General features: G+C 33.1%; 2 long non-coding RNA genes across 10 annotated transcripts; one reads left to right on the forward strand and one right to left on the reverse strand.

The window, feature by feature from the left end:
- Positions 1–967: 967 nt before the first annotated feature.
- On the reverse strand, positions 968–9,001 carry LOC146897144 (uncharacterized). Of its 7 annotated transcripts, XR_015023399.1 has the most exons (7): positions 8,670–9,001; positions 8,444–8,496; positions 8,067–8,238; positions 5,904–6,354; positions 5,501–5,566; positions 5,334–5,411; positions 968–1,184 (listed from the first exon to the last, which is right to left on the reverse strand). It is a non-coding gene; the product is annotated as an uncharacterized LOC146897144 (long non-coding RNA). The 7 variants fall into 7 exon arrangements; XR_015023395.1 differs by having other exon boundaries at positions 5,334–5,566; XR_015023398.1 differs by having other exon boundaries at positions 5,334–5,582.
- A 126-nt stretch (positions 9,002–9,127) lies between these two features.
- LOC146897145 (uncharacterized) lies at positions 9,128–14,420 on the forward strand. Of its 3 annotated transcripts, XR_015023402.1 has the most exons (7): positions 9,128–9,635; positions 10,222–10,281; positions 10,712–10,796; positions 11,066–11,158; positions 12,212–12,519; positions 13,820–13,924; positions 14,150–14,420. It is a non-coding gene; the product is annotated as an uncharacterized LOC146897145 (long non-coding RNA). The 3 variants fall into 3 exon arrangements; XR_015023400.1 differs by lacking the exon at positions 9,128–9,635 and having other exon boundaries at positions 9,642–10,281; XR_015023401.1 differs by lacking the exons at positions 9,128–9,635; positions 10,712–10,796 and having other exon boundaries at positions 9,642–10,281.
- The last annotated feature ends 6,930 nt before the right edge of the window (positions 14,421–21,350 follow it).

The raw sequence follows: 21,350 nt of genomic DNA on the forward strand, positions 1-21,350 counted from the left end.
CAGATCTACTACTTTGATTAACAAGAATGTCATGTCTCCTACATTTGATGAATCTTACTAGCAAGTGATTTTGAACATGTTTTTGTACTTTAATTTATATCTTTGTGGCTAACACGGCCGCTTGGGTAAAGATTAAGCTTCAGAATTGAAGCTTTCAAAGATGATCAGAGATTTAAAATATTATTATTAGAATTTGAGCACAGGAACAGTCACATTTCAATTGTGCGAGTGAGGTCCAACATGATGAAAACAACACAACATAGCAGTAAAAACACCAAAGGGTTGTTGTTCCTATGCTTTACAGAGGTTACTAGAACAAAATTAACAACAATGGTTTGAATCCCTACAAAAAGTAGCTTATATTTAAATGGTTTTGTTGATCGTCGGGTATCATTTGGAAGAGTTATGGATTATCTTTGTTCCTATGCAATTTTGATATCACACATGAGTTTCATCGCATCTCTTACCATTATCTTGTGGTTGATTGTGGGTGGTTGCTATATAACTTTGGATCACTAATTGGGAAACATTCAAATTAAATTTTTCTTATGAGAAATGGGCACTAGTTAAGGAGTTATAAAAAAAAATATTTTTTTGGAAATAGTGTATTTTACTTTTTGAAATTTGAAAAAGTGTTACTTTTAATGTTAACTAGATCGTCCACCCGTCCGGACATTACTTGAAATATATTGTAGTATGAACTTTTCACAGAGAATATGTCTCTTGTTACAAACTTATGTGTGGTCTCGTGATATACAAACGTAACGTAGTGTGTTTTGCTGTTTCACTAAAGTAATACGTTGACCATGTGGTGAAAAGCGTTTGAAAAATATTATACACAATCATACCTATTAGTGCCAATTGTAATAGTGAATTAAATTTGATGATATCAAAATGAAATCTTTGCTGCATGTAGTGGGCATTAAGAGAATGACCACAGCATAAATGGGCATTATCATGGTTCAGATCGTGACAATACATACATTTTCAACAAATCAACAAAACACAAATAAAGTAGCATAACCATTACATCACAGTACAAAATAAGTCATCAGCAAAGACTTAAACAGTTGCTTCATCCAATTCGCAGCCCAGCAAAATATATGTTACATTATATTGAAACATTCTTCAGGATCTTTACAACGGTGTATTTAGTCATAACATATACTGATTTTTCATGCAGCCTTCTGTTTTATCTTGGTTTTCGGGTGTCAAACATTGATTACGTTTGAACCTTTTTAACCTTTGATATCTCATTTTTTCTTGGGAAGGGAAAAAATAAGCAAAACCCTTGAGAATTGAGGTCCGAGAGTTGTTTTCGCTACGGGAAGGTGTTAGGCACCCATAACGACTATAGTATCCTATAGGAACCGTCTTTACTTTCTACGCGCGCGCTTTATTTTTAAATGCTATTTGAAAAATGATATTTACACCTAAGAGTTTACTAAGTCAAGAATTGGAGGGAGAAGAAAGTGTTTGAATTTTTATTTTATTTGAATTGAAGGAATATTGTTTCCTTGCCTACGTACCCTTTTAAGGGATCAAATCCACCGTAGTTCTCTTCCAAAAAATGTTTTTGTTTTTGTTGGTTGATTTTAAGTTTGAAAATGGAATTTTGAAGAATGAGAGAGAGAGAGGCCTCAAGGGCATAAGATTGTGAAATTGTGAGGTTAAATTAGTTATTTTGCAAAAGAAAGTCAAAGTATGATTAATTTTCATTGAAATTTGATTAAGAAAATAAAGAGAAAATGCAAAGGAGTTTTGACTCCTATATTTTTTTGGAAAAGGTTTTCAAGTGATGTTGTTCAAGTTTTTTGGAAAATTGATTTTTCTAAGTGTAAATCCTAAGCATTCATCTAAACATGCAATCCTAAACATACATCTAAACATGCATAACCTAAACATACATCTAAAAATATCTATGTGATGTGTGTGCATGTGTCGGTGCTTGTGTCGGTGTACATCATTAGAGTCCATTGTCCTTTACATCATGCCCTAGTTTACATTCTATGGTTTTGCAAGAATTTTAAAGGCATAAAGTAAAATACAAGAGCTCCTAGGTGTTACATTCTAATTTTTGCATGAATTTTAAAGTGTAAGAAATAAAAGGATGAGAATGTGAGATGGAGAATGAAATGCTCATGATGTATGAAACATGAAGTAGAGTGGTTAGTGAAAATAAGCATAAAATGATAGAAAGATAGGCAAGGAAATACTAAACAAAGAATAGTAAAAAAAATGACAAGAATAAAGTGTTAAAATGTAGTAAAAAATTCACCATAACATCTCAATAAGTACATGACCTATAATTCTCCTATCATAAGCAATTTTTCAAAGACTTCATTGTATTATGAGTGTGAGAATTATAGGGCATATTCAAGTTAAGGATCATGACATATTTTTAGGTACACTTAGCACTTTATTTTCACATACACACATTTACATGACTTGTAAAACAAGGAACTAATTACACATGTTCACTTGCAGCAAGAAACACACACAAACAGTAGCTAAAATTTCACAAAATCATATGGTGTAGGTCACAAACATTTATCAAGAAATTGGAACTAGAATCAAGCAAATTTTCACAAGATTTTTTAATGCAATACATCACAAAATAGCAAGAAAATCATCACATTATTATCTCCAAGTTTTAATATGCAAAAATCATCACAAAAATACCACAAAACTATCAAGAAATGTGTATGAACATTTTTTTAGAATTTTTAAAGAGTTTTTGGACACAAGAACATATAAAACTTCACAAATTTTAACAAAACATAATAAACAATCAACTAGAAAATACCACATATTTTTTAATCAAGATTTAACACACAACAACATCACAAAAATGTCAAGAAAATGATTAAGAACACATAGGAATTTTTTAGGAATTTTTTTACAAGAATTTTAAGCAAGACAGGGGTGTAAACATCAACAAATAGTGTTAAAATAGCAAAAAAAGGAGGGAAAACGAAATTCAGTGTAAACACCAGGCCCAAACCCATACGCCCATGGATCTTGGATCACAGGGAAGATCCTGGAGCGTAGGATTGATCCAGGGGCGCTAACCCTAGATCTAACGGCAGAGATTTAAAGAGTGGACTGAACCAAGTGAACCAGCAGGGTTTGGGTGAACCGGCCGGTTCAAAACGTTTATAAAAGGAGAGTGAGGCCGGTTCACCTCATTCCTTACTTCTCACTCTCTCTCTAGGTTTAAACTTAGAGAGAGAGGCTCCTCCTTCTCTCTTCTTCTCCGTCGTCTTCCCTGCCGGTTTCTGGAACGAAACGGCCGGAGAAGATGAAGATTCATCGGAATCTTCATCAACTCCGCCGTGAATTCCAGATTCCGGCGAGCTTCACACTCGAATCAAATGAATCCAAACCCTAATCTATTCTATTTTTCATGCTGATTATGAATTCGAACTTGATTTTACGAAACAAACGGTGAATCATCCTAGATCTACATGTTAGGGTTTCGACTTTGAACTTTTGCAATCTTTTTCAAACTTTTTCGAAAGAACGAGTCTTAAAGCTTGTTGATCTATTCAGTTTCACCGTTAATTTTTGATTACGAGCTTTCGATGATGATTTGGAATAAAAATGAGAAAAGTTCGTGTGTTCACCTGGCTTTAATTCGGAGATTTAAACGGATAACTCTTCAGAAAGCTTTGTTATGGTTTTAGATTCCTCTGGTAAGTTGTTTGGAACTTCTGAAACCGAAAATAAATCGGTGAATCTTCTTCTCTTTTCTCGCTGGTTCAAAATCTTGCTTCGTTCCCTCTTCTTCTCTTCGTACGATCAAGCCTTCGTGATCGTGTTTGAATTCGTCACCGTAGGTGATGAATTCGCACTGGAATTGCGAAGCAACGGTTCAGTGATGAGAATCCAGCAATGGATTGCTGAGAACCGTGATGAATTTCACGAATTTGTCTTGAATTGTTGATCCTGGAAAATTAGGGTTTATACGTGATTTTGTGAATTTCTTGTTTTCTTGTGAAATTGAATCAATTTTGATGATTGTGATGGTTCTGTGGTGTTGAATTTTGTGCGAAATGAAGGATTCTGTCATAATTTGTGGAATTTTGGTGGAAATTGATGCGGTTAGGGTTTGAGTTCTTGATGAATGTTCTTGATGTTCATGTGAGTTTGTGGCTTTGATCCATTTTTCTGAGAAGTGAAAAAATGGAATCTGTTTGTGAGTTGGCGTGTGTTGAATGGATCTCTGTGATGACTTGGCCTTTTATAGGCTGACACATGTGATAGTTGGACCAATACCTTGCTGCCACGTGGATTTGGACTTGTAACAAACTTTTGGACTGAATTCTGGACTTAGGGACCAATCTGCAATTTCTAAAACTAAAAGGACCATTATGCAAAATACGAAATTAAAAGGATTAATCTGCAATTGACCTAAAAAAAAAATAAAAGTTTGACTTAAAGGACTAAAAATTAAAATAAGGAATAAAATGCAATAAAAGGAACTAAAGTGCAAATTTTGAAAAGTTTGAAGGACTGAAATGCAATTTTAGAAATTTTAAGGACTAAAATTAAAAATTAAAATAAAATTGAATTTAAAATTGGTAAATGGAAAATAACGTAAAGTGGAACCAATAAAAAACACAAAATGGACTAAAATGAACCAATTACTTAAATGAGGTACTTCAAAGTAACCTCTCTCTGTCAAAATTTCGTGTGAAATGACCAAAATGCCCCTGGGACCAAAACGACTCAAAATGACTCAGATGCAATTTTAATATGGATTTTATCAAGGAATCTAAGCAAAAGTTTATACAAGCATATTGAAAAGACCCAGAGACAATTTTTAGAAATTAAGCAGAGTTTTAACACATGAAAGGACTAAAATGCCCCCTAGGGGCTAAACTGACTCAAAATATCTTCAAATGTAATTTTTGAAATGGATTTTGACATAGAATTGAAATAAAGACTTATTCAAACCAATTGAAAAGACTCAAACAATTTTTCAAAGATTGAAAGAAAATTTTAACATAGGAAATGACTAAAATGCCATTTTTTCGTGAATTTTGCAAGTAATATTGAAATAAGATGCAGAGAAAGATGCAATTTGATCAGAGATAATTTCAAATGACTTGGAATGTAAAAAAAAAAATATTTTGAATGACTTGAAATGCAAGAAAACATGGATAAACACACAGTTGAAAAGATATGTAAAACTAAATTGAGAGGTAAAGCAGAGTGAAATGTCAGTGTAAACAATAACGAATTGGCAATTCTTCAAAAGTAATAGACATATCAAAGATGAAAGAAAATTTTGAACAAGTATTTTTAGGTCCAAAATTAGGGTATAACACCTTCATACAACCGAACAGAGCACATTAAATTTAACCACCATGAACAACATGCATCCTCAACTCTATAATCGGAATGGCCTGCAAACACAGATATTAAACATCCGGAATTACATAAGGATAACAATTTGCAGGCTATCAAACTAATTAGTTATAGTAGAAAGTTCTACTCCTTGTTCTTTATAGTTGTCAAGTTGTTTCGTCTCCTGCCATTTTAAGTAGAGTTGAGACATTTTCTGCATGACAAAAATGCTAGAGAAGTGTTAATGATAAATAAAAGCAAAGAAAAACAGATAAAATAATGGAATTTTTCTCAGAACATAAAAGAAAACTACTTGACAAAAGAATGAACTGAATGTCAATCAAACAGTGGAACATAATTTTCATTCTACAATCTATTAGTTTTCATTCCTCAAATTTTCCCCATTTGCCTATATTAATTAACTCTCTTCCATTCCCACTATATATGTATTTCGACCACCTATAATAATATGTAAATATTTGTGAGGTATAGAACACTAATCATAAAAAAAATTTAGAAACAAAAATAATGATTGTAAAAGTGTATTGTACCTTCACAGAATTGGCGGAAAGTTACAGACCCGCATAAACGACAACATGCCAGCATGAAAATTACCAAAAACCAAATTCTGCCGACACTTGAAGTCTAGACTGTCTACTAAAAAACCAGAGCCAAACAAAATAGAAGCAGGACTACAAAACAACTTCAACAAAGACTGAAGAAGCAAACCTGAATTGATAACTCTGTAAAAACACAACTGCAGCCGCACAAACAGATGGAAAACCAACATGAAAGGTAGCCAACACCCAAAAAATGCAAGGAGACATACAACTGGAACAGAAAAGCGCTAAATGCATCAGCATTCGAAAACAAAAACACAGTCGCCGCTCGAAATTCCTCAAAACTAAACTCATCTCCTTCCCATATAGTCAAACTGGTCCAAGGACCAACGATAAAATAACAACCATAGCTACTAATACAACTATCCCCATAAAGAGCAACCTGCAAAATTATGCAGGAAAATAACTTGTAAGCTTTCCAAATTATAAATATGAAAAATTGAATATGAAATATGAAACATATTAAAACATATCATGAATCGGCTACACTGTTGTTACTTTAAAGAGCAACTTGTAATCGGATACACTGCAATTAAACATATTATGAATATGAAAAATTGAATGGTAAAATTATGAAATGGAGTACATCAATCGCACAAAATCAAAATGCAGGAAAATAACTTGTAAGCTTTTGAAAGCTTCTATCCATATACACTGCAATTTGGAACCTGTATATGGTTCCTATTTCATTTGGAACCTGCTATTACTTTAAAGTTAATGAGGAGTGTGTTTTTGTCATAGATTTTGCATTTCTATGTACTGAACTGCATATATGACTTTTTTTTAAGGTTGTCTTAGGAGTTGCAGACAATTTACTCTGTTCTGTAGTTAGAATAGTTATGAATTTTTTATGAAGTGGCTATGAAATATCACAGTTCACAATAAATGATATGAAATGTAAAGTTGCCATGTAATCCACTTACATTTTAAATCCTAGATATAATCAACAAAGGTATGAAATGGGGGCACATGTGCAGTTGAATAGATTTTTTTAGCTGAAATAAGTTGAGCCCATAAAAACTCCATATTCAATCTCTATCTACACTTTTTCAGATAGTTACAACCATTTCCAAGTGCAGGACGTAGCAATGAAACCCAAAACAAAATTGGACCACATGAAATTAATATTAAAGAGAGGTGGAATCCAAAGGAAAAAGTACCAGTACGTGAACATTCATAATGATTAGCTGAAATCATTTCATGAGGGGTTTGTTTATATTTGTGTAAATACCAGAAAAATTATGATCCATTTATTCTTTTTCTATCACTCACTCACCAAATCTCTTGTTGCTCTTTCCTTTTATATTTCTTTCTTACCTATACCTCTCACACTCTAACTTTGGTTGCCTGCATTTAGATTGACTCATGAATAACTATGCCATGTAATCACTACATGATTTTTAAGAGTTTTTAAAAACACTTTATGACACATCTAGAAACTATTTTAGCCAATTTTCGATTAACTCTTTGTGATAGCTTATAAAAAAGTCTATAACTTCAATTTAAAATTAGAACAATTTGACCATATTTTCTTTTCAAATATAGAAATAAGTCACATATAAGCTCTTAATTTAACTGTATATCTAAAGTGAAGTGACTCTCATGTGAGCCAATATTTCTCTACTAACCACCAAGAGGCTTACATATGAAAGATGAATAGAACAGTGTAAAGTAAAGGAAAATTTTAAAATGGGAATATAAAATAGAACAATAGAGATGTAACCACAAACCTATTCATTATTGTATATTTTAGAACATCAATATGAAAGTTGAAGTCACAATGAAATCTTTGTTGTATCGTATAGTGTAAATGGATTCCAATAAAAGCTGCAAATCAACAACCAATGTGAAATGGAAAAATTACATTCTCAAGAACAATGAAACAAAGCAACAATTAAAATTTCAATCAAATTTTCATAATATATGATATGTCAATCAAATTAAGCTAATATTTTAAAATAACCAAATCAAATTCCAGCAACCTTTGAAAACTAATTGTCATATTTAAATTCTGAACAATCAAATTTTCATGATATATTGATTTTTTCAAAAACTTAAAAAGGTATAAATAGTAAAAAAAAAATTGATTCCTACCATTTTACCAAAGAGATAACGTATCGGTGTCGGGTTGGATTTGTGGTCAAATATTGAAACAGCGTCAACACAGACTTGAATGAATCTCCTGCACCCATACAATTTTTGAAAAAAGCCCTAGCAATCAAATGCCCCTAATTTGCTTCTTAATCAACTTGTTGTGTTGCAGTAGCTTCATTAAAAAAAAAGGATTAAATATAAATAAGAACAAAGACTTATTATCTCTTCCATGTCTTAATTGAATAAATAAGAATGAGACTTGTCACAACTAAGTTCTAGTGATCCTTTTATCAAACAGTTAGAATGTAAAGTACCAAATAAGCATAGAATCAAATGAATAAAGATTATTACATCACCAACAATTAAACATAACTCACCATGATGTTCACAATTCAATCTTCTACTATGTAACTTAGAACACAGAGAAGCACTACAAAGAACACTGACACAAAATTAAAACCAGCAACCCCAAAACATACAAATTAAGATGAATGGGTATACAAAATAAGCTCAAAATCAAATTTTTTCTAAACTATCGACGAATCATGACTATCTCCTCAAAAATCCTATAGACAAAATCAAAAAATTAAATTCGAGCTATACCGTGTAGCGTGCGCTCGCGGCGATAATGCAAATCGAAAAATGAAGCAGATGAGAGCGGTGGAGAGAGATGAACGACCGACGGAATTTGGGTTTGAGAAATAGAGAGTCGATTAAAAAAAACTAACCATTGTAAATCTCTTCTGTCTCCTTCTTCGATTGTGTGGATATGGGGTTGGAGTTGTGGGGAGGAATCAGAAGGGACATGTCGTTGATGATTTTCGAATCAAAGTGGAAGAAGGTGATAGAAATTGGAGAAGAAAGAATGGCAGTAACAGATGATAAGAGGAAGAAGAAGAAACGCGTGCTTGTTTTCGGAAAGAGAAAACGCGTGTGTTGTGTTTTGTTATGAGCAGCTGATTTGTTTCCCTATGCGCGTGTATCAATTTTCCAGGAGTGAGATTTGATCAACGGCTGATGTGCTAACCTCCCCTATAATTACAATCTATCTATATATCTATATATAAAAGTTAACCCATGCCAATTTTGAAGCCCTAATTTTTCCTAAACCCTAATGACTAAAATTCCTGTTTTACCCTAACCAATAAACATAATAACAATTAAACCGATAAACAATTAAAACCATATTACTATTTTGTTGCTCATAACAGAAGCTGATAACAAAACACCACAACACACGCGTTTTCTCCTTCCCAAAACAAAAACGCGTTTCTTCTTCTTCCTCTTATTATCATCACCACCGCCAACCCTAATCTCCTCACACCTAATCTCCTATTTTCACACCTTTATTTCTTGCTTTTCTCCTCCGTCATCATCATCTACAAATTTATATGCTTCTCCCTTTTTCAACGACGGCCGATCCGTGCCTCCAAGTCGCTGAACTCGACGGCCGATTCATTTATCAACCGTCAACCCTTTTCTGACGTCGGCTGTCGTTGCTTTGTCGCCGGTTCTTACATCAATATGACAATATAAAGAAAAAGATTGTTCATGATGTTCTTAATCTAAGTAAGATCGATTTTGTTCTTAATCTAAAGCCCAATTGTGATTTTTTTTCTCTGTTTTTGATTTTGTTTAAGTTTGTAAATTTTGATTAGAATTTTTTTTTTGGACAGATATTAGTGTTTTCGTTGCATTGATTTCGATTTATGATTCCATTGATGATTTTGGTTTTTTTTTCGCTTCCTACATATGAATTCCTCCATACACTTGCATATTAATTTCTTCTATCAAATTTCATAGCTGTTATGTTTTTAGGTTATAGTATTTTACCACGGAAATAGGTTGCATGTTATCATCCCCAAATTCATAAATGAAATATAAAAATTGTTGGTTCAATTCTGTTTTCCCCTATTACCTGTTTGATGAAATGTTTGATCCTATATCATTTTGTTTTTGTATTTTGAGAGTGATTTATGCACTAATTCTTTATTTGTGGCTGTTACTCAAATTGGTCTATGGTTAGATGAACAACTTAATTAAACGTTTATCATTTAAGTGTTTATTTATAATCTGATTTTGGTTTTTTATTCCCTTCTATTGATGATTCCTTTTATATTCTATTTCACACTTGCTTATGTTTTGTGACTGGGAGACTTGATGTTCTTGAAACTCTTCTGCTCCTGCTTCTTCTTTTTCGGTTCCTAACAATTTGGTAAGTTTTCCCTTCTTTCCTGTTTATTTTCGTCAATAGTTGTTGCATTTAAATCCTATCTTTGATTTTGTTTTAAAATTATAATTTCATGTCCGCACGATACCCACATGTTATTTCCTACTTCCATTTCTTTTCTTTTAATTTTATGTGTATACCCAGAGAAAACTAATTTAGTTAGAGTCTAATGTTTCGATAAAAAAAAATTAATTTTAATGGGAAATTGATTTTTGAGTATAATTTTGTTTCATTTTATTCTTTTAGTTCCTCCCCACTTAGTGGGATAAGGCTTGGTTGTTGTTGTTGTTGTTGTTGTATTCTTTTAGTTCCTGGTGATTATATTTAGGTTTGTTGTTCCTTAGTACATGTGAAGGCTATCAATATTTTTTCCTTACCCATGGTCAGATTGGTGATAACCTATTTTATGCAGCAGCAATTGCAAATAGTTTACTTGCTTAAGGTTACTTGCTTACCATAATTCTAAATAGTTTACAGCAGAGGTGGGATGAACTATGAAGGTAGTTTTTCACATTCTCTCTTTCTTTTACTATCTTTATTTTTTTTCTCCCATTCTCTCTTTCTTTTACTATCTTTATTTTTTTTCTCCACATGACTCTCATGCAACACCTTTTCTTTGTGCCATTGAAGTGCTTTGAGTTTTCTCTAAAATAATGAAGTACTTTCATGATCTATGTGAAAAAACTTTGAATTTTGATAATATGTCCTTTTTTTTTCCTTCATTTCATTAGTGATCTGGTGTCTGATCTGCACTCTTTCTTTATTGCAGTGTTTTAAATTACAGTGATACATATCCTAACATTAATATGCTTCCAATTCTCAAACGGATTGTACAATATCACATTCCAGTATGGGTTTTCAGGTAATTAATTTCAACAAAATAGACCAATTGGCTATTTAATTTTAGATTTTGATAGTAAGCTATGTTACAGAATGCTAATTATGTTAATATCAATAAGTTAGTTATAAATTAATTAGGTGATTTACTTGCCGTGCATCGAAAAATAGTTCGATTGTGGCAATTTATGTTTAAGTGTTCTAATCTTTTCTCTATAATGATGCAGCACTACATGTTCAAAGTTAATCTTTTTTATGTAATTTTTTCTCTTCTTGGTCTTATTTTTAACATAATGGATGAATTTCCGTAGAATTTAGAATTCTTTCTATAAGTCATAACAAATTTAGTTTATCGAGGGACCTTATTCTTTATGTATGATTGCTTGAACCTCCCTGTAATTTGTTAGTACTCTAAAACTTTTGAGAGTTGCTTCTCATTTTGTTGTGAGTATGTTTTGCGTTAGTGATTTTGTTTTAGAAGAAAAAGGGAAATGTTGTATTTGTCTGAGGTAGTAAAATTCTTGATTTTGTTTTATTTGTCCTTTTAATTATGCTCAGGCTAGGTAAGTTGGTTCATTTTCCTGTTTTTGTTTTTGGATGCATTGATGCATTGAGCATGGTTGCATATAGGGTGGTTAAGCATGATTGTTTTATGATACTTATCTTTACATGTGATACCATGTTACTTTTATTCATACTGAATAATGACAAAAGGCCATTACAGCTTGATAATTTCTTAAACTATAATGACTTGATAACTATGCATACTATTATGGCTGAAAGTTAGTGACATGTGAGTTCTTACTTTCTTTTAGAATTAACTTTAATAATCATTCTGAATGTAATAATCATTATTAATTTTTAATAACAAAGGGCATGTCGAGATGGTGGAGGAGATTAAGGCGATGTCGTAGATATGGTGTTTACATAGAGTCAGGATTCCTTCATGTTTATTTTATGAGTGGAGTTGAAATCCAAAGGATTGCTTGCTAAGATAACTGTGGAGTTTTGGGTTGGGATCGGTGTTTTACTGGGCTGTTTTCCCTTTTTTGTGACAACAACCGTTCTGTTTTTTCAGGAAGCTCTTTGTTGGTGTTTTCCTGTGTTTATTCGCTGTTGTTTTTCCGTTTTTCCCTTTGCTGTGCGGCTGGTCTTTCAGGTAGGCAGCTCGGATTGGTAGAGGGTGTGTGTGCTGATAGGGAACTAATACTTTTGGTGATTGTCTTGAGGTTAGCCGCGTATATCCGGTGCCTACCGACACGGTAATTTTTTCGCCGAAGTACTATTGTTTTTCGCCGAAGTCATGCTCAGAAGTACTTTCTCCGCCGAAGTAATCTCAATCGCCGTCGTCGTAGATCCAGTCTCTTTGATATCACCACCGACACGGTAATTTTTTCGGCAATCTCTTAATAGAAACAATAAAACACTTTTTTTGCCTAAATTTGTATTCAATTAGTTACTAATCAATAGAGTAGTATTATGGTATTGCAAAAATGATATTTAATTTTCTATTTTTTTTTTTTTTTGGTTTTCTAATTTTGATTCAATCAAGTTCAATACTATTAAGACTTTTGCCATTTAGGAATTTGAACTATTGTAAAGGAAACAAAAAAAACATAGCAGAAGTGCAACTTTTGCTTCTTTTTTTTTTGTGTGGAAATCCTTTGGTAGTTGTAAAGAAATCTAACAAAACTAGAATCGTTTACTCTATCAAATTCATGGATACTTTCTATTTTTTGGCAAATATCTTCTAATTATGCAAACTAGGACTATGTATGAACCTTGAATGTATACCTAGGTGTTATATGTTAAGTGATTCATTTGTTTAAATGGTTCATTATGTTAGTTCTTTAGGTTTATAATACAAAATTGTGCCTAATGAAAGTCCCTAGCTACATTGAATTTGGAAGTTGAATTCATTTGTTAAGTCATTCGTTTTTAAATGGTTCTTTCAATTGAGAACTCCCACTTTACCGTAAGTTGAATTTGTAGCTTTTCTCGCTTTACAGTAAGTTGAATTTGTACCTTTTGCTACTGTTGGTTCGTATATATTATTAGTGCCGTTATTTTTCATGGTATCAATAATCTTAACATAGATCACAAAAAAATGTGAAACTAAGTAAAACCTTAAATCATTTGGTGTACTGCTTTAATTCCATTAATGACATGTAGCATGGATTATGTATACTTTGAACGAAGAGATTAATCACTATTTAAAGAATGAAGATCCTACAAACTTGGTTGGATTTGACATCCTTATGCACGAAATAGTACCTTTGATAGCTCATTAGTACATATTGTTGGCTTTCTTATTTGAATTTTATTCATGGCATCCTTCGCACACTTTTGTTAACAGTCCAAACATTATTTCTTTCTTATTTTGTTTTCAAAGCATTCATATTCTTAAAGTATTTATTTGCTGTTATTCATTTTATAGTTTATTTGACTTCAAATCTAGCTGCATGGTTGGGACTTATGATCTCAAAGCATGTATGAGTTTTCTTTCTATTCTACTGCTAGATTTTTTTTGAAGAACATTGGTGATTATAGCATTGCAATTTGTCTGAGAACTAAAAATTTCTGTTTAGAAAGCTATTTGTGGTTGTGCTCTTTTGATCTATTCTTTAGACACCTTATGCTTAATTTAGAGTATTTCTTATAATATGTATGGTTTTTTTAATTGCAGGATTGCATGAAAAAAATGTGTAACAGCCCGCAAGTTGTGTTAGTATGGACAGAAATAACCAACAGTGATTTAAAAACACTAGAATATATCTTATAAGATTATAAGGTTTATGTTTGTTCTCTGCATGCATTTCAAGAGTTTACTCGGCAAGCGTTGATATATATCTTATAATATTTGATGTATCTGGACATCTCTCTGAGTAATAAAAGTTGATGTATTTGGTACACATTTTGAAGCGAATACATTAACTTTCGTTGACTTATTTTTGTTAATATTTTGTTAAGTAAGTGTATGATTTACATGATCTGAACAACTTTGTGTTTATGTTAGGTATCTGCAATTCCAGTGGAGGCAGAACAGGTCAAGAATCAAGATAGGCCTTGAGTTGCCAAAGAGATATTTTTGTGAATATTAAATTGGGACTGTACGATATAATCTTGCTTTTGTCTACTACTTTTACACTGTATATGACCTGTGCGGCAGCACGGGTGACATCTACTTAACGACTCACAACTGTAGACGACTCATGCTATTTCAATATTATGTTATATTCGCAGAGTAGATGTTTCATTATAAAATGAACTATGCCATTGCACTTTTATATTAATATTTTATTTCATTGTCAATTATTACTATTGATATGACCCGTGCGTCAGCACGGGTCGATGGTCTAGTGATCTAACAGTCTTAATAGATTGGAGCCAAAAAAGTAGGTTTAGGGTTTGGAAATTAGGGTAAGCATGTTTGCTAGGACTAGATCGCACGGGTCAATGATGAGCACAACATATAAGCAATTCATGAGCTTTACTTCACATGAAATTTATGGAATGATCACTTGAAAGAAATTCAATTAGTTGGCGATGAAATCTAATGATGCATGACTGCTGCATCTAATACATAGGCTTGATACATTTCAAATTTTCATTATATAGAAGATCTTGATCATCATGTAGAAGTGCACATTCCTATGAATTTGATTACATTTTTTCGGGCAATGCATTCTAGACATACTATAGCGTTATAATTAACATAGAAGCTAATATGTGAGTCCATTGAGTGAAAAGACGAAGCAAGCATGAGGCCTTGCACCGTTAATCATGTAGCTACTCTATAGGAGGCGCCTTGCATTATTATTATCAAGGTTTTAATCTCATATCATGCTAATAAAGGACTTCAAACTAAGCATATCATATGTTAGAGACACTGTCATATGAATAATGTTGTACATCCACTTGTTCAGTATCCTTTTCATTATTTTAACAGCAAGACCAGGCCATATTATTAGTCTTGTGATTCTTCTCTTTGCAGAACTTAAAATGGTAAGTGTAGCAAGCAACTGTTCGATGTCCGGCCATTGTTAAGTTAACAATCATTCAGACTTGGACTTGTGTGAAGAGGGATCCTTGTGAATAATTATTTATTTAAACTTCAAGATCAGGTCTTTGTAATTAACTGTTCCTAAGCTTAGTTAGCCGAGGGAATATTTTGCTGCTATGTGTATGTGTTGAAGACCTTGCTGCTTATGGTAGCTGACTTGGTTATATGCATTGCATAGCACATGGATGGTTCCTTTCTCACTCACTCTACGTCTGCGTCTACACACGTAATTTCTTTGTTGTCGACATGAAATTGGGAACGACACCAATGGAGCTTATGCTTTCCTTCTTCCCCGTATTGCACTTTCTTCAATTGCTTAAGACAAAGGAGTTGTTGCAGCTGTGTTTACTGGAAAATTCTTGCATGATTTGAGAGTACTAATGCGTTAAATAGTTAAGATTTTGTCTTAACCACCTAATACGTTTAATAGTAATATTTTTTTTAGTCCTAACTACCAAACATTTCATCAAGAGACTGGGTCAAAATCCATTTATTGCATCCCACAAGTACTTGCACATATAGTTTAAGAAATTGTATAACAATATAAGCATTGCATATTAGAAGATATTGACTTACTTAATAAAAGAGCAAACCACCATTTTAGTCATTTTAAAAGTGTAAGATGTTGCCACACTAGTCCCCAACTCAAACGAAAACAATGTTTAATCCTCCTCTCTACACTCTGTTAGTCATTTTAGTCACTATCGTTAAACATCTATTGTGAAACAGGGACGTCAACTCGTTTAAAAAAGCAAACGAAGCGCAAGCGTGGAAATAAAGACTAGGCGTAACTCTCGAATCCCCCCAGCGGAGTCGCCAGCTGTTTTATCTTGGTTTTTCGGGTGTCAAACATTGATTACGTTTGAACCTTTTTAACCGGTGATATCTTATTTTTTCTTGGGAAGGGAAAAAGTAAGCAAAACCCTTGAGAATCGAGGTTCGGGAGTTGTTTTCGCTACGGGAAGGTGTTAGGCACCCATAACGACTATAGTATCCTATAGGAACCGTCTTTACTTTCTACGCGCGCGCTTTATTTTTAAATGCTATTTGAAAAGTGTTTATTAAGCCTAAAAGTATCCTAAGTGAAGAATTGGAGGGAGAAGAATGTGTTTGAATTTTTATTTTATTTGAATTGAAGGAATTTTGTTCCTTGCCTACGTACCCGTTTAAGGGATCAAATCCACCGTAGTTCTCTTCCAAAAAATGTTTTTGTTTTTGTTGGTTGATTTTAAGTTTGAAAAATTGGAATTTGAAGAATGAGAGAGAGAGGCATCAAGGGCATAAGATTGTGAAATTGTGAGGTTTGAATTTTATTTGCAAGAGAAAGTCAAAGTATGATTAAAATTCTTTAAGATTTTGATTAAGAAAATGAAAGGAAAATCAATGGGATTTTGATCCCAAGGTTTATTAAGAAAAATATTTGAGTGATGTTGTTCATATTCTTTGGAAAAGAGGTTTTTCTAAGTGTAAATCCTAAGCATTCATCTAAACATACAATCCTAAACATACATCTAAACATGCATATTCTAACCATATACCTAAAGTGATGTGTGTGCATGTGTCGGTGCTTGTGTCGGTGTACATCATTAGAGTCCATTGTCCTTATTACATCATGCCCTAGTTTACATTCTATGGTCTTGCAAGAAATTTAAAATTGCCTAAAAGTAAAGTACAAACATTCCTAAGTATTACATTCTAATTTTTGCGTGAATCTTAAAGTGCAAGAAATAAAATGAAGGAGGAGATGAAGTATGGAATGCTTATGAATGAATGAAACATGAAATGAAATGGTTAGTAATAATAGGCATTGAATAATAGAGAAAAAATTGGCAAGGAAATAAAGCATATCAACATGGTAGAAAAAAAAACAACAAAAAGTGGCAAAAATGCACTTAATAAAATACCAAAATTCCAAAGCAAATGCAAGGCTTATAATTCTCACATTTTGACACTTTTCAAGGATTTTCTAGATTCAGCCCCAATGTGAGTGTGTTACAAGGAGATTATGTGCCAAGGAATCATAGTATACTACTAAGCCAATTTTGCACTAAGTCACACATTAACATAACAAGTAACTTGCTAATTAAGCAACCAATGATCATACATTCAAAAACAGCACCACATGCTTCAATTTAGACACTAAACAAGGCCTCTAAAATACTCAACAACTAACCACTATCATAAGTAAAAGAATTGGAAACAAACCATGCACCAAAAATTCCTCAAAATTGCACCAAAACAACACAAATCACAAACAATTATTCATGCATTTCTCTATCCATTTTTTAGCATATGAAATTCACATAAGGCAAAACTAAATCATCAATACAATCACAATAAGGACTTACCAAAATTTTCACAAGTTTTTAACAAGATTTTATCAAGAATTGGAAAGAAATGAATTAACAACAAACAAATATTTTTTCCACATTTTTTAGGGTCCAAATTAATCATGCACTAATATTAAAGAAACAATTAGAATTAACAAGGAAGATCTTGCAAATTTTTAGAGCATTTTTGTACGAAAATTAACCAAGCAGGGGGTGTAAACAGCATAAAATATCAAGAATCCACAAGAAAGGGGGGGTGTGCATAGCAGATCAGTCAAACAGGCATGGAATTGGGCTTAGGAGGCGGGTTAGGGTGGAACCATGGGTTGAACCGGTTCAGTGGCCTATATAAGGCCTTGAACCGGTCCATTGCTCATTTCCCCATTCCCTTTCTCTCACTAAAACGAAAACTAGAGAGAGAGAGTCTGCAAATGACTCTCTCTTCTCCGACGAGACCTTCCTTCTCCGACGTGGTGGCCCATGGTGGCGCCGCCGCGTCGGAGCTTCAACCTACTCCGATCTAAAAACCAAACACATATTCTTACAGCTCTTTCTCTCCTCTTTATGATTTCGAAATTGTTTTCTTGAAAAAGAGCTTAGATCAGAGTAGATCTAGGATTGAATCGTTCGGTTTTATGTTTCCAAAACTTTTTCGAATCTCATGAAACGAAACCCTAATCTACTCTATCTTCTTCACTGATTATGAAATTGAACTCGTATTTGAAAAGTAAACGGTGAATCTCCATGATATTTCAACTTAGGGTTTCGTTTCGAACTTTCTTTGAATCTTTTCGAAGTTTTCACTTTGATTCATCGTTTATTTTCAATTTTGAGCCTTCGATGATGATTTAAAGTGCAAGGCGAGAAGGTTCTTTGAATATACCTTGATTTTAATGGAGATTCGAACGAAAATCCTTGAGAAAACTTCTGATTCTTCTTCTTCTCACTCTCTTTGTCTCTGTGATCGTATGATTCGTCACTCCAGTGGCGAATTCATGCTTGAATTGCAGGGATGAGTTCGATGATGAAGGTTCTTGAGAAGAACCTCTGAGAACTTGTTTCGAATTCGTTGGATTTTGTTGAATTCTGTGAAATTGAACGTGAATTGATCTTGTGTCTTACGGAATTGATTGAGAATTAGCGTGAATTTGTAGGATTTTGATCTGGAATTGGGGAATTTGAGACGGTTAGGGTTTGAAGATTCGTTGAATCTTCAAACTGTTCTTGAGTTTTCTGGATTTTTTGATTCGTTTGATTCTGGAGAGAGAATGGAAGAGGTGTTTGTTGAGTTGGCACTGAATGAATGGATCTGTGATGATTAGGCCTTTTATAGGCTGACACCTGTGCTTGGGACCCAATAGTGAGATGACACGTGGCCTGGACTGTAACCAACTCCCTTTGGACTAATCTGCAAAAACTGAAACTTGAGGACCAAACAGCAAAAACAAAAACGAACAAAAAAGGGACTGGACAAAAAATTAGGACTCTTCTGCAATTAAAAAAAAGAAGGACTTAAAAAAAATGAAATTCGAAACAAAAAGAAAAAGGACTTGAATGCAAAAAAAAGAAATTTGAGAACTTAATATTAAAAATGAATTAAAATTGGTAAAAAATGGAAAATAACGTAAAGTGGAACGATTAAAAATGACAAAATGGACTAAAACGAACCAATTACTTAAATGAGGTACTTTAAAGTAACCTCTCTCTGTCGAAATTTCGTGTGAAATGACCAAAATGCCCCTGGGGCTAAAACGACTAAAAACGACTCAGATGCAATTTTGAAATGGATTTTTAACAAGAAATCAAAGCAAGAATTTATTTAAACCAAATGAAAAGACTCAGAGACAATTTTTAGAATTTAACCAGGGTTTTAACACATGAAAAGACTAAAATGCCCCTAGGGGCAAAACTGACTCAAAATGACTTCAAATGCAATTTTTGAAATGGGTTTTGACATGGAATTGAAATAAGGACTTATATAAACCAATTGAAAGGACTCAAGCAAATTTTTAAAAGACTGAAAGAAATTTTATCATAGGAAATGACTAAAATACCCTTCTATGTGAATTTTGCAAATAACATTGAAATAAAATGCAAATAAGGATGTAATTGATCAGAGACATATCAAATGACTTGAAATACAAGAAAAGAAAAATTGAGTTTGTATTTTTAGGTCCAAAATTAGGGTATAACAAGCCCTAGTCGAGATGATAAGGAAAATGGTCTTACTTTTTCCGATCAGTGCACTTGGTGGACATAACGACGCCGAGAATGGGTCAGCGGCGGTGGTGGTTTTAAGAGAGAAGAAGGACGCCTGAGAAGAAGAAGGAGTTTTTTTTTTTTTTTTGGTTTTTTAATCCAACAGTAGTCTTTTTTTAATCCAATGGTTGTTGTTGTTGGATCATTGTAAGATAAAATAGTCCTTCATAATCTAATGGTAGCTTTTTTTTTAAAAGATCAAATGGTTAAAATTTAAAAAATTAATGAAGTCTATGGTGGACCACTCTTATGGTGGGTTTACCATAGACATTTGAGGTTAAACTTGACGGTCAAGGATTTATTTGGTAAACGGAGGAAAATGTGAGGGACTAAAACGCCATTTTTATTAATTGTGGGACCAAAATGAAAACAAGAAATTAAATAAGGGATCAAATGATGTGATAAGCCAAAACTATATATGCATTTAATTTCTAGAAAATCAAATATAGAAGAGTTAGCAATGGATGATGAAGACATTCTTAGGCGTGTGATTACAAAAACGAGGAAGATGAAGAAGTAGAAAGATAAAGAAGAAGCTGGAAGTGAGGAATGAGGAAGAAGATGGAAGATAAATGAGTTTTTAATTTGAATTTTTCGTGATTACCGTCTTTTTTTGGATTTAGTCCCTCTTGTAATTTTCGTTTTTGGATTTGGTCCCTCTCGTAATTTTCGTTTTTGGATTTGGTCCTTGAAACTTGGTGACTGGCCACATGGATGGACACATCAACCAATTTCGCCACGTCACAGGTCGCCACGTCAGCCTCCGTTAGCCACATGTGCGTTTTTTTAACGGATGGTGACGGCAGGGACGAATTTCAAAAAGTTATGAAAATACAAGGGTTGTTTCGCAACAAAAAAACTTACAGGGACTAAAACCAAAAACACGCGAACTTACAGGGACGTTTTTCTTATTTAAGCCCATAAATAATTTATGGAGGAGTTGTAAGTGACATAAATAATCAATCAACGGCTGAGATGTGTTTTGATTGAAATCAACGGTCTACATTAATTCCCGCCTAAAGCAATTAGGATTAGGGTTGGCACAAATTGTTAACAATGTTATTCATATTAGAAATAAGTATGATTAGATATAAAAGATTTTGTCACTTCTTTTCATTTTTAGTTGCTTAAGTAGTTCTCGGGCACCATTTAATATGACTCTTTTCTTATAAGTTGATATTGCTCACTGATGGAATAATTGCTTTATTATCACACGTCTAATGTCATGTCGCTCTAGCCTCTAATTTATTGAGAAGATATTGTTTGCGTTCATTAATTAGCTTCTTCTTTTGGTGTTGTAAAATCTGATTTTACGAAAATCGCTCTTTTAAGTCCTTCCAATTGCTCACATGCACCTCAAAATGCCATAATGCTATCATTGGGAGTTATGCCCCGTTACTTGGGAGAGAGTTACGAACTGATCACTCGATTGGGAATTAAGATGTAGAAGCAGAATGTAGAAACATGGTTTGAACTATTTATCTAGACAAACTTAACACAAAAACAATTCATCATTTTTCATAATTAACTCGCTTATAATTTAACAATACATCATCATTTAAGGG

Source organism: Medicago sativa, chromosome 8 (assembly GCF_051527215.1).
Source record: "Medicago sativa cultivar Bolivia chromosome 8, Bolivia_mono, whole genome shotgun sequence".
Taxonomy (NCBI): Eukaryota; Viridiplantae; Streptophyta; class Magnoliopsida; order Fabales; family Fabaceae; genus Medicago; species Medicago sativa.